This window comes from Cyprinodon variegatus, unplaced genomic scaffold (assembly GCF_000732505.1).
Source record: "Cyprinodon variegatus isolate N-32 unplaced genomic scaffold, C_variegatus-1.0 Scaffold364, whole genome shotgun sequence".
NCBI lineage: Eukaryota > Metazoa > Chordata > Actinopteri > Cyprinodontiformes > Cyprinodontidae > Cyprinodon > Cyprinodon variegatus.
Window position 1 is genome coordinate 565,223 of NW_015150817.1, and position 12,311 is coordinate 577,533.

Sequence of the window (12,311 nt, forward strand, 5' to 3'; positions counted from 1 at the left end):
GGTTCGGACGGTTTTCATAAACCGTTCCATCCCTAATATATATATATCTTATTACAATATATATAATGTTACAATATTGCAATGCTGAGAAAAAACATTTTATTGGGTTTAGAAATGGAGAATATTACATTGAAAGGTTCAGCACTGTAAACTGTCCATGATGAAACCAGGTCTGGACCAGAGCAGATCAGTGGAAAGACATTGACCTGGATGACAATGTTTTTTTGCATCTGGTGCATTTGTTAACACCAATTTTACAAAAGAGAAAATGCTACATCAAGTGTAGATATAAAACATCAGACGCACAATGAGCTTGAACTGAATTAAAAGGGTTTTTGCTCCCATTACACTTATTTTGTGCCTTGACACAAAATATATCATTTTCTTATAGAGGGCCAAAATATATAATGAAGTACATAAATATAAATGGAACATTTATTTAATTGTCTGAAAAATTATTAAAACATTAAATATACTATTTATTGCAAACCGCTCGCAAATTAACCTGCCATTAAATAACTAACATTATTATAACTAACATTTTTACCAGTACAATACTAATTAAGCCATATGACTCAAGCATGAAGGTAATACTTGCATCTTAAACTTCAAAAAGCAACTAACCACTTCCTATTTTCAGCACCTCCTCTGCAGCAACATTTAAAGACAACAATGTTCCAGCCTGTCTCTCACTGTTTGATGGTCATCATGTTCAGCCTGAAACAAGCTGCGCTGCTCTTCATTCAGCTTCTCCATACGGGCTGCTTCTCTGCAAGTACAGTTTAGATTTATATTTGTGATGCATGATGTTTAAACTAAAATGTTCTCTCATTTTTTTTATTTGTTTTCTTTCATTTCAGCGCCTGCCATAAAAGACCACAGAGACGTTCTGGTATCAAGAGGAGATTCAGTTATATTCATCTGCAACATATCCAACTTAGACACAACGTTTATCCTATGGACCAAAGACAGACCTTTCTTTTATTTACTCCTTCTACTTTAATCAAACATTTTCAAATTTCTCCTCTAACAGACTGAGAATAGGAGCAAACATGCCGTCTACTCTTAATATTATTAGCGTTCAGCATGATGATGCCGGACTTTATACATGCAACATAACTGGTGATAAAGGCCTTGGCAGTATAACATGGAACTTAACAGTATTGGAGAACCAAAGTGGTATGTAGAGCAGTTACTGAACACTTCTGCAATACATACTGTGATGATTAAAGGCTAAATTGTGTGGATGATCTGTTTGTTTATTTACAGAAATCCCTTTCTCACAGTACGTTACATTCTCACTACCACCTGCCCTGGGGTTGCTTTTATGTTGCACTGCATTAGCTGTCTGCCTCTGTAGGTGAGTTATATCTAATTCACTNTACGTTACATTCTCACTACCACCTGCCCTGGGGTTGCTTTTATGTTGCACTGCATTAGCTGTCTGCCTCTGTAGGTGAGTTATATCTAATTCACTGCTTGCCGTTTGGTTGAAGAGCTGCAGCTCAGGAGTTGATAATGTTTACTATAACATTCAGTTATGTTACAACATTGTGTGTCAAATTAGTTTTATATATAAGTTATTTCCTCTCTGATTTATTTGACCCCCTTCCATGATTATTAATAGGATGCAGATATGATTGAAATATTTTTTACACCCAAAAAACCGGATTTTAACATTAAATCTTTCCACATCGCTGGAAATGATGTTGATTTATTTTAGAATATGAATAAATAAAATGCATTTGCATAAGATGCAATAATGTGGCCATGAAACAAATGTAATCTAGAGGGAGATTATAAAAGCATGAACAGTGTCACAAAAACAAGTGGAAAATATTTTACTATAAATTGTTATTGCAGATTAATAAAGCTTGTGGGCAGGGATTGGTTGTGAAATTTCTGACAGAGAATACATCTATTTTCAAAAAAAGTCTTACACAAATGTTTAGTCTTTAAAATAGCCTTAATTTGTGTGTGGATATGTATTTAAGTCTTGAATATACTTGAAAACACATACTTGTTTGTTTATTTTACCAACGAGCACCAAGGAAACTGTATTGAAGTTAAATCTTTTTGTTAAATCCTCAGGTTATCATTTTGTTTTAGCAGGAAGAACAGAACCAGAGGCCAAATATTATTTATTATGATAAAATATTATTTCAAATGCTGTATTTTCTTTACCTGTTAATAGAAAATGATCATAAAAAACTTAAAAATAGTTTTAGATTATATTTACTCTGTAAATTGAGTTATTGAAATAAAGGAACTTTTAATAACAGTTTTATATATTGTTTATGACCGTTTCTTTTTTTGCAATCCAGGAAGATATAGCAAAGTGATTAATTATTTATCTAGATTATTAAACTTGTAATTAGCTTCCTAATCAAAAAGTTGTCTGGATTAACTGTTAACCAAGTGAGGGTCAAGGCTTCATCTCTCTTGATGAGCCAGATGTCTTTCAAGAAATATCTAACCACTTCATCTTCTAAACACTTAATCAAAATCTACATTTAAAGACAAAGTTTGAGTCTATTTCTCTCAGTGTACTTACAATGTAGCATATTATTTAATCAGTAAAAAATAATAATAATGCCTTTAAAGCTGATCTGTTGATTTGGTCTTACTTTAAAATGACTTCATCCAAATTTCAGCTGAGTTTTCCTATAACCTTAGACAGTCTGTATACAAAATACTGTTATTTGCCCATTTTCAGTCCTCAATTATTCAGTCAGTTGTCTGATTTGGAGTTTTCTTGTAGTTCTTATTTGGACCACTAGATGGCCTCCAGATTCCTCCAACCTAATAGAACCCACATTAGGTTTTTCAGAGAGGAAAAACTGGGATTGCAATTTACAGTTTATGATTGTTTCAGTCTAAATCTAGAATTCTGTTACCTTATGAAACACATTTCACAAAGCTCAGTTCTGTTTCGACCAGTTGCACACAATAGTGTTTAACTTGAGACACATCAATTTAAATTGATGTGTTAAATTCTCCAAAAACACAAAATCAATGCTGCATACTATTGAAAATGTGATATATTTCTCTTAATATACCCCAAATCAGTCAACTTAGACAATCACAGTAAAATATGTCCCAACACAGCATGCCCAAAGTACTGGAAATTCAAAGAAGAAAAAAAAAAAATCTAAATAGAATAAATCAAATATTACATACAGTACGTATCTCTTTGCCTAGCTGGATCTAGCCAGAGATTCGGTTTAGAATTGGAGAAATTGTATGGTAAAAAGTTTGAACACTGTAAACCAGTTCTGCACCAAGGCAGAGCAGTGGAATGACACATTGATCCAGATGTCAATGTTTTTTTTTGCATCTGGTGCATTTGTTAATACCAATTTTACAAAAGTAAAAATGCTACATCAAGAGCTGATATAAAACATCAGACACTCAATGAGCTTTGATTGAATTAAAATGTTTTTTTCTCACATCACACTTTTTTGCCTCGACACAAAATATAGTTTTCTTGTGGTGGTTATATATGTGGACCTGACATTTGATGCTTAAAGAACTTTATGCTTCATTTACTCTACTACTAAGAATACAAGTAACAAAATGAAGATAGAAGTCCCACCAAAAAACACTTGACCGTATGATTATCCTGGATATGAGCTACAAGTGCAAAGTTAGGTAGAAACACACTACACACCACACGTTATGGTTTACCATTCCCCCCTCATCAAACTCTAAAGAGCATGTTTGTGCAACAGGCACAATGGTTTATTGGTTTTCACAGGAAGTCTGATCTTTGGTGATGTAAAATAAAAGCATCAGTGAAGAAACTAGTGTTGCAAGACGATTTCCACAATGATCTCTAAAGTATATGGAGAGCCAAAATATATAATAAAATTCATAAATATAAATATAACATTTATTTAGTTGTCTGACAAATAATTAAAACATTAAATATGCTATTTATTGCAAACTGCTCAATACTTAATCTGCCATTAATTAACTAACATTATTATAACTAACATTTTACCAGTAAAATAGTAATTAAGCCAAACAGCCCTAAAGTTTACACTTCTTTGTGAACAACCTGTTAGATTCTGATTATGTAGGTTCTCTGCATCTATTACTGAGGTGGAAAACATGCAATTAGCAGATTATTTTAACAAGACATTTTGTCTAAAAAAAAGTAAATCTGGGGACTTAAGTTGTTAGTCTACTTATAACAACTGTGTATATGACTAAAGCATGAATTATTCTCAAACCCAGCAAGGTAATACTTGCAGCTTAAACTTCAAACAGCAACTAACCACTTCCTTTTCTCAGCACCTCCTCTGCAGCAACATTTAAAGCAGACAACAATGTTCCAGCCTGTCTCTCACTGTCTGATGGTCATCATGTTCAGCCTGAAACAAGCTGCTCTGCTCTTCATTCAGCTCATCAATACAGGCTGCATCTTTGCAGGTAAAGAGCAGAATCATGTTTGTGATCAGTGATGTTTAAACTAAGATGTTCTGTAATTTGTTTATTTGTTTTTTTCCATTTCAGTGCCTGCCATAAGAGACCACAGAGATGTTCTGGTATCAAGAGGAGATTCAGTTATATTCATATGCAACATATAGGCTACAACTTAAACACAATGTTTATCCTGTGGACCAAAGACAGACCTTTTTTTATTTACTCATTCTACTTTAATCAAAAGTTTTCAAATTTCTCCTCTAACAGACTGAGAATAGAGGCAAACATGTCGTCTACTCTTAATATTATTAGTGTTCAGCATGATGATGCCGGACTTTATACATGCAACATAACAGGCAAAAAAAGGCATTAACAGTATAACATGGAACTTAGCAGTACTGGAGAAACAAAACTGTATGTAGATCACTTACTGAACACCTCTGGGGGATTTTTAAATGAAAATTTTCTGTTTTTTATTTTTATTTTTTTTATTAAATTGAAATATTCTCTAATTTGTTTTCCTCCATGTCAGTGCCTATCATAGAAGACCACAGAGATGTTCTGGTATCAAGAGGAGACTCAGTTTTGTTCATCTGCAACATTTCCAACTTAAACACAAAATTTATCCAATGGACCAAAGACAGACCTTTCTTTATTAACTCAACCTCTTTTAATGAAACTTTTTCAGATTTCTCCTCTAACAGACTGAGAATAGAAGCAAACATGCCGTCTACTCTTAATATTGTTAGCGTTCAGCATGATGATGCCGGATTTTATACATGCAGCATAACTGGTGGTAGAGGCTTTGGCAGTATTACATGGAATTTCTGACAGAGAATACATCTATTTTCAAAACAGTCTTACACAAATGTTTAGTCTTTAAAAAAGCCTTATTTTGCAAATGGATATGTATTTAAGTCTCCAATATACTTGAAAACACATACTTGTTAGTTTATTTTACCAATGAGCACCAAGGAAATTGTATTGAAGTTAAATCTTTTTGTTAAATCCTCAGGTTATCATTTTATTTTAGCAGGAAGAACAGAACCAGAGGCCAAACCTGGGATCCGAACAAGGGCGATATCTTTAGCTGTGTGGAGTATACTGTTCAGCGTGGAGAAAAGGTTAGAGAAGTTTCGCTGGTTGATTGGTTTTCTCAGCTCTTCCTTCTTGTTTTTATTGTTCTTAATTTAAGCATTTCCTTTTTTTTTTTATTTGTTAGGCAGCAGCACCTTCACATATCAAAGTTGCAACATGGAGGAAAAGTGACAAGGATGCTCAGATCACCTCTTTATATTCTGCTGTGAAAATATCCTAATAATAGGATGCTTTTCCCTCTTTCTGTCCTGCAAAGGGATCTTAGCAACTTTTAACTTTATTTTTTTTCCAGTTGCAGCAAAAACAATTTGCAAGTTACAATCTTAAATTCATAGTGGCAAGCGAGTCAAGAGATTTTTTTTTTTCCAGCACTGTGCTTGTATGAGTTTAAAGCTTTTTATGCAATAACACAATGAATTCATCTCCTGTTCCTATATATTGGGACACTCCTCTCATTCCAAAATCTCTTTATCTTCTTCTGGTATAGAACTGGACTTCCTATCTATAACCGTTATAGTACAATTAAAACTTTTCTGGTTAGGTGGTCCTCTGAAAAGAAGTTAAATATTTTATCTTTACAGTATATCAATTATAACTGCTTAATATTAATTGGAAATTTAAGTAGTAGTTGTATTACCTTTAAGGGGAAGTTGGAAACAGTGTGTTTGCTGAGTTTTTATATTTTTCAATTCCCTGATATCTGGATTAAATTAATCCTGGTCATGCAGTTATTGATTGGCTCAATTTTTCAATAGCAGAAGCAATAGAGATGGGTTTATTTGTGAATCGAGAAGTTCTAAACTTGTCAGTCAGTGCAGTCTAATTCAAAGAATTAGAAAATGTGTAGCTTTTGTAGATCAAAATCTATCTTTCAACAAATTAATATTCAAGCAAGTATTCAATATGTGTGCATCAATCCAACCTTTCTATAATAAAGTGTTTCAACGGTCTGATAAAATATTATTTCAAATGCTGTATTTTCTTTACCCGCTAATAGAAAATGATAATAATAAACTTAAAAATAGTCTTAGATTATATTTACTCTGTAAATTGAGTTATTGAAATAAAGGAAATTTTAATAACAGTTTTATATATTGTTTATGACCGTTTCTTTTTTTGCAATCCAGGAAGATATAGCAAAGTGATTAATTATTTATCTAGATTATGACACTTGTAATTAGCTTTTTAATCAAAAAGTTGTCTTAATTAACTGTTAACCAAGTGAGGGTTAAGGCTTCATCTTGCTTGATGAGCCAGATGTCTTTTTAAAAAATATCTAACCACTTCATCTTCTAAACACTTAATCAACATCTACATTTAAAGACAAAGTTTGAGTCTATTTCTTTCAGTATACTTACAATGAAGCATATTATTTAATCAGTAAAAAAAAAAAAATCACATTGCCTTTAAAGATGATCTGTTGATATGGTCTTACTTTAAATGACTTTATCCAGATTTCAGCTGAGTTTTTCTATAACTTTAGTCTGTATACAAAATATTGTTATTTGCCCATTTTCAGTCCTCAATTATTCAGTAGTCTTGTAGTTCTTATTTGGACCACTAGATGACCTCCAGATTCCTCCAACCTAATAGAACCCAAATTAGGTTGTTAAGAGAGGAAAAACTGGGATAGCAATTTACAGTTTATGATTGTTTATCTCTAAATCTAGAAATTCTGTTACCTTATGAAACACATTTCTTAAAGCTCAGTTCTGTTTGAACCAGTTACACACAGTGTGAAACTTGAAACACTTATCAATTTTGACTCTCATTGAGAAGATTGCTGTAAGTGTAATACCCAGAGAAAGTGAAAATATACACCATGGTAAATTCTCCAAAAAACACAAAATCAATGCTGCATACTATTGAAAATGTGATATATCAGAATCAGAAATACTTTAATAATCCCAGAGGGAAATTACTTATATTTCTCTTAATATACCCCAAATCAGTCAACTTAGACAATGACAGTAAAATACGTCCCACCACAGCACACACAAAGCACTAGAAATTCAAATAAGAAAACAAAAAGTAATCTGAATAGAATAAATCAAACATTACATACGTGCATATTACATACGTAATATTTGCCTATCTGGATCTAGCCAGAGATTTAGAACTGTAAACTGTTTTGAAACCAGTTCTGCACCAAGGCAGAGCAGTGGAATGACAACATTGATCCAGATGTCAATGTATTAACATCTGGTATTAACTGTCAAGGCTGTTTATTCAGCACTTAAATGTGACAATGATAGAGCCCATATTGTCATAATGGTGTACCACCCCATTGTGTGAAATGGCAACACAAAGAAAGATGTTAGCCAGGGACATAAGTATAGCCCTTGGGCTAGAGAGGCTTCTGCGTCTCCTCCTTTTCATCTATGTTCATTAATTAATGCTCTCTGAAATCAATAACAGACTTTGCTTTGCTAGTAGGAAGAAGAGTACAGCCATAAGAGTTAGGATTTCGTGAGAAGTAGCTAATCACAGGCAGGTTGGTTTGTCCTGTGGCTAACGCCGTGACAAAAGGTGACATGAGCGCACAAAAACAGGTCAACACACGAGGATGAGAGAAGCTGTATGCCTTTTAGCTGAAATCAAACCACACTTGCGTAGAGAAGGAATAAGACATATTGGTGCCTCATTGTACTTCATTTGCACATATAACATGCTAAACATGTATGTGAGGAAGAGTTCATGAGTGTTTGAAGTAAAGCTGCTCATAGGAGTTCCAAAAAAGTTAAAAAACAAATCACTGGACTTTGTTTCCAAGTTTGAAGATGTTTCGCTTCCCATCCAGGAAGCTTTTTCAATAAAAAAAAAAAAGCCTGAAATAGCGTTGAGTAATTGAGGCTTTATAGAGTGGACCAAAAACAAAGCCTTGTTTTGGCTCAGAAAACATGAAAAGTGAATCTGACGAGCAGGTCCGCCCCTTAGGAATGGGGGTCGTTTGGGTTCTTTCTTAGTCTGTCAACGAAAGGAGGGCCGTTAGAGGGAATTGTTGGCCTTGCTGCACATGCGAGGTGTACTGTTCCCCTGTAATTAGGTTGGGGTTGCGATGATAGCGGAAGGGAATCAGCTCTATCGCTGCATTGTAGGGTTTTGAAAGTGGAAATCTGAGTCCATCCCCTTTGTTTAAGGTTGGTGTTTCTTAACATAGATGGCTTCCTTCACGCCCCTCTAAAACCACCAATTTTTTTGTCCAAAATGTGAACATTATGGTCCTCAAAAGATTGTCCTTTGTCCATAAGGCGTAGATTGTTAAAGATAGGCTCTGTGTATGCACCATCTCTCCTGTTCTTTTTCCTGAAAAGAAATCACTCGGGAGAAACTCTTTAAATAACACTTCATAACTTATATGTATTAACTAACCAGGAGACATGACAACAGATTCTGATAGAAATTGTAATCTTTCTCAGATCAGACAAGTTGCTTGGATTTTACAAAAGGCAGCTGCATACCAACCTGGCTCACCTCTCAGGAAGTTAAAAAGGCATTTTATACATCTACAGTATGCCACATCGCCACATCATACATGTTAGCAGATGAGTAGACATGAGTAGACACAATATTACACTTTGTTCCTAGCTGAAGGACTGACTGAAGGCTCTCATTTCTCATTCCTTTCCCAAATATTTGCCACGTACAGAATGAAGATTATAACTGTATATCCGGAAAGAAGAACCATCTTAACCAGATAAACTATTGTGGAAAACAACAGTTCTGACACGCGACAGGCAGCCAATACTAAGGTGTAATAAACTCACTCATCATCTATGATAATTATCCTAACAAGATGTAATACTGAGTCTTGGCCAGAGGAGGTCGCTATTCGCCAGCATATGCTCCTAGAAGTATGTACTGTGTTTGAACTTTTGGCAGAATACTGACACTGTACAAAAGGTTGAAGCTTTTGAGAACAACAGCTAATATTAATGAAGAAGCAGCAATGCTGACACAAACATTTGTGAAAAAAACAACAACACATACTTCAAGTAATACTGGTAAAGAGTGAAAAAAGGCGTCACAGTTGGGGAGGTGGAGGTTTTACAGGACCCAAATGCAGACACAAAGCTTAAGGTGGTTACTTGAATGTTTAATTACCAAAAGTTCAACAAAAGCAAAAATCCAAAACATAAATCCACAAAAATCCCAAAATGTTTAAAACCAAGAATACTCACAACAAGAAGGGGGCAAAGTAATGACGACAAACCAGCCAAGAGTGACTAAAAAGAAGGAGATTACATGGGAGAGAGAAACAAAGACCAGGCTAATTAGCAGATTGGGAGCAGGTGTGAACAGAGGCAAGGAGGGAGCTAGGGAAAAGGAGACTGACACAAGAGGGCAGACAGGAAATATCTAAGAACTCAAATACATTCAAAAATAGCTATAACACAAGAATCAAAATAACACCATTAAAAACTCAAAATAAATCTTGAACAAAACCAAAACTATGACAATAGGGTAGAGCTACAAAGAGCTAATAATCAAGAATACATGTTTTAATAGTTTAAAGAAAACAAGCCCTGGGGAATTAAAGATGTCAACTCCTGAGAATGCACTAATACATTTTAAAACTATCATAAATTTGGAGTAAGCTTGTTTAAGTTGTAAAAAAGTACGATTTGGATAGTTTGTGGAATCTGCTCAACGATTTTGAGGAAAACTGTTTTTGTGTCATTGGCTAACTTACTGAAGAACAACTGGAAGTTAAATACCCGTAAAGGTTCAATATTTTAATGTTTGATTAGAATGGCAGCCATCAAAAAGAGAGAGGGGGAGTTTGGACACTCTTGTTTTCTCAGACTTCAGTAAATCATATAGTTATTTTAAGTTTGCAGGCATTTCTGAAAATCTTATTAATTTGATGGACATAAAGGTGGATCTGATTTAAAAACAGCTGGTCTGGTTCTAACGAGAATCCACATATGAATAAACTACAACAGAATGCATACATGTTGGATATGATTTTCAGATCAGAGCAGACATTGTGATCTGCAATTACCGTAATCATTGTAGAGTATTTCTCTTTCCAGGCTTTCTACAATTTGCAAAAATAATTATTCTTTTTTTTTTTTTACTTTTATCAATCTCACACTGAAGAAGTTCACCTCTGCATTTGATCCATCCACTTGAGGAGCAGTGGGCTGCCATTGTGCGACCCCCGGGGAGCAGTGTGGCATTAAGGGCCTTGCTCAGGGACCCAGAGTGTAGGTCCGAGGGAGTGGGGCTTGAACTCAGAGGGCTACCACTCCAACCCCTCTCACGCTCCTCTATCTATTTGGCCCATTATCTCATAAAGGCCCCTTTGCCTTTTTATTACAAACAGATTATTTCCTGGAATGTAATGAAAACAGCTTTACCATTTGATTAAATGATAGGACACTCAATGCAATATACATTTGTTTCCCTGATTGCATGTTCCTTCTACTTTTGGATAAAAAGTTGTAATCTTTGGCTAAATGTTGTAAAGAGAAAAATATATTTTTAATTTCAAGGAACTCAATTTTGAGAATTAGTTAAAGCAAGAAATTTTTGTCTGACATTTTATCTTATAATGTCAGGAATTACAAATACATTTGGTGTTGTTGGTCATGCTCTTTTACCTAATTAAATAAAATGAAAAGACAATACATTATGTAAATATCAATAGCGTGTCTAAGGGAAGAGGGAAGCGAAAAAATACAGGTAAATAAAATAGTGGTTTGGGGAGATAACTTTAGTTATGTGGGGTCTGGGGGTCCTACCCAAAAAAAAATGTTCAAAAAAAGCATGTCAATTTTATCTTTGTATTTGCATGTGTTCTAATCAATCTAAATAGGTTTAAAGCCATCTGAAACGAAGGCAATTTACTCCAAAGTATAAAGTAAAGACACTTTAATTTAAATATTTGGAATACAAATAACTGAAAAATTATGGCAAAGGAACATTAAGTGAAGTGATAAAGAGGAAAGAGAAAAAAAATAAAAATCCTTAGCATAAATGTCAAATAAAAGTGTGGTTAGAGGCATCGGTTTTTATTATGAGGGGTCTGCAGGTCCTCCCCCAGAAAATTCCTAAAGATTAAGTCAAATATTGTGAGTTTCAATACGAAAGAAACCATCAGAAACAAAGAAAATTTACTTCAAACTGTGAAATAAAATTATTTTAACTTAAATTTTGACAGGGAAACTACTTACCTTTCGGCAAAATAATTTCTTTTTTTAATCCCAATGTGGTCGCCTAAGTAAATCATTGTCAGGCGCGGATTCAGGCGGGGGCGCGGGGGGTGCGCGCACCCCCCTTTGGGAGACCAAAAGTACTTTTTTTAAGAGTCCGAAATCTTAAACATCCTTAAGATTAGTAGCCATTATTGGTCATCTGGAACGCGCTATGACGCCGACGTGACGGTTGAGACACCAGATATCGGCATGAATTTGAATTGCAACGAGACCTGGGCGCTGTAATAACGCGGCGTTGCAACGCAACGCGATTCAGTGATACCACAATGTTGAAACCAAGTTGAAACCAACTTTATCACTTTATTTTCTATAGGCTTATGTCTATAATCTAAATAACACAGATTGAAATGTTTATATCTTGTTTTCTATTCTTCAGTGGACCTGGCACAACTACAGAAAATGACCACAGCGTTGACCTGTATGAACGTTCAGATATTGGAGACACACAGATAAAAGGTATGATGATTGCTAGAAAATGTTGATAATGAGAAAACATTATCAACATTGTTGATTGTTGATAAACAAGTTGTTTAAAGTTGCAAAGTAATGCAATTGTAGGAATAC

At 34.5% G+C, this 12,311-nt stretch overlaps 1 long non-coding RNA gene across 1 annotated transcript in view; it reads left to right on the top strand.

Moving 5' to 3' along the window:
- The window catches only part of LOC107092053, a 258,975-nt gene extending 246,772 nt beyond the window's left edge, over positions 1-12,203 (top strand). Inside the window, exon 2 of the long non-coding RNA XR_001481558.1 lies at positions 12,124-12,203. This is a non-coding gene — a long non-coding RNA (uncharacterized LOC107092053). The remainder of the gene's footprint in view (positions 1-12,123) is intronic.
- Positions 12,204-12,311: the final 108 nt, after the last annotated feature.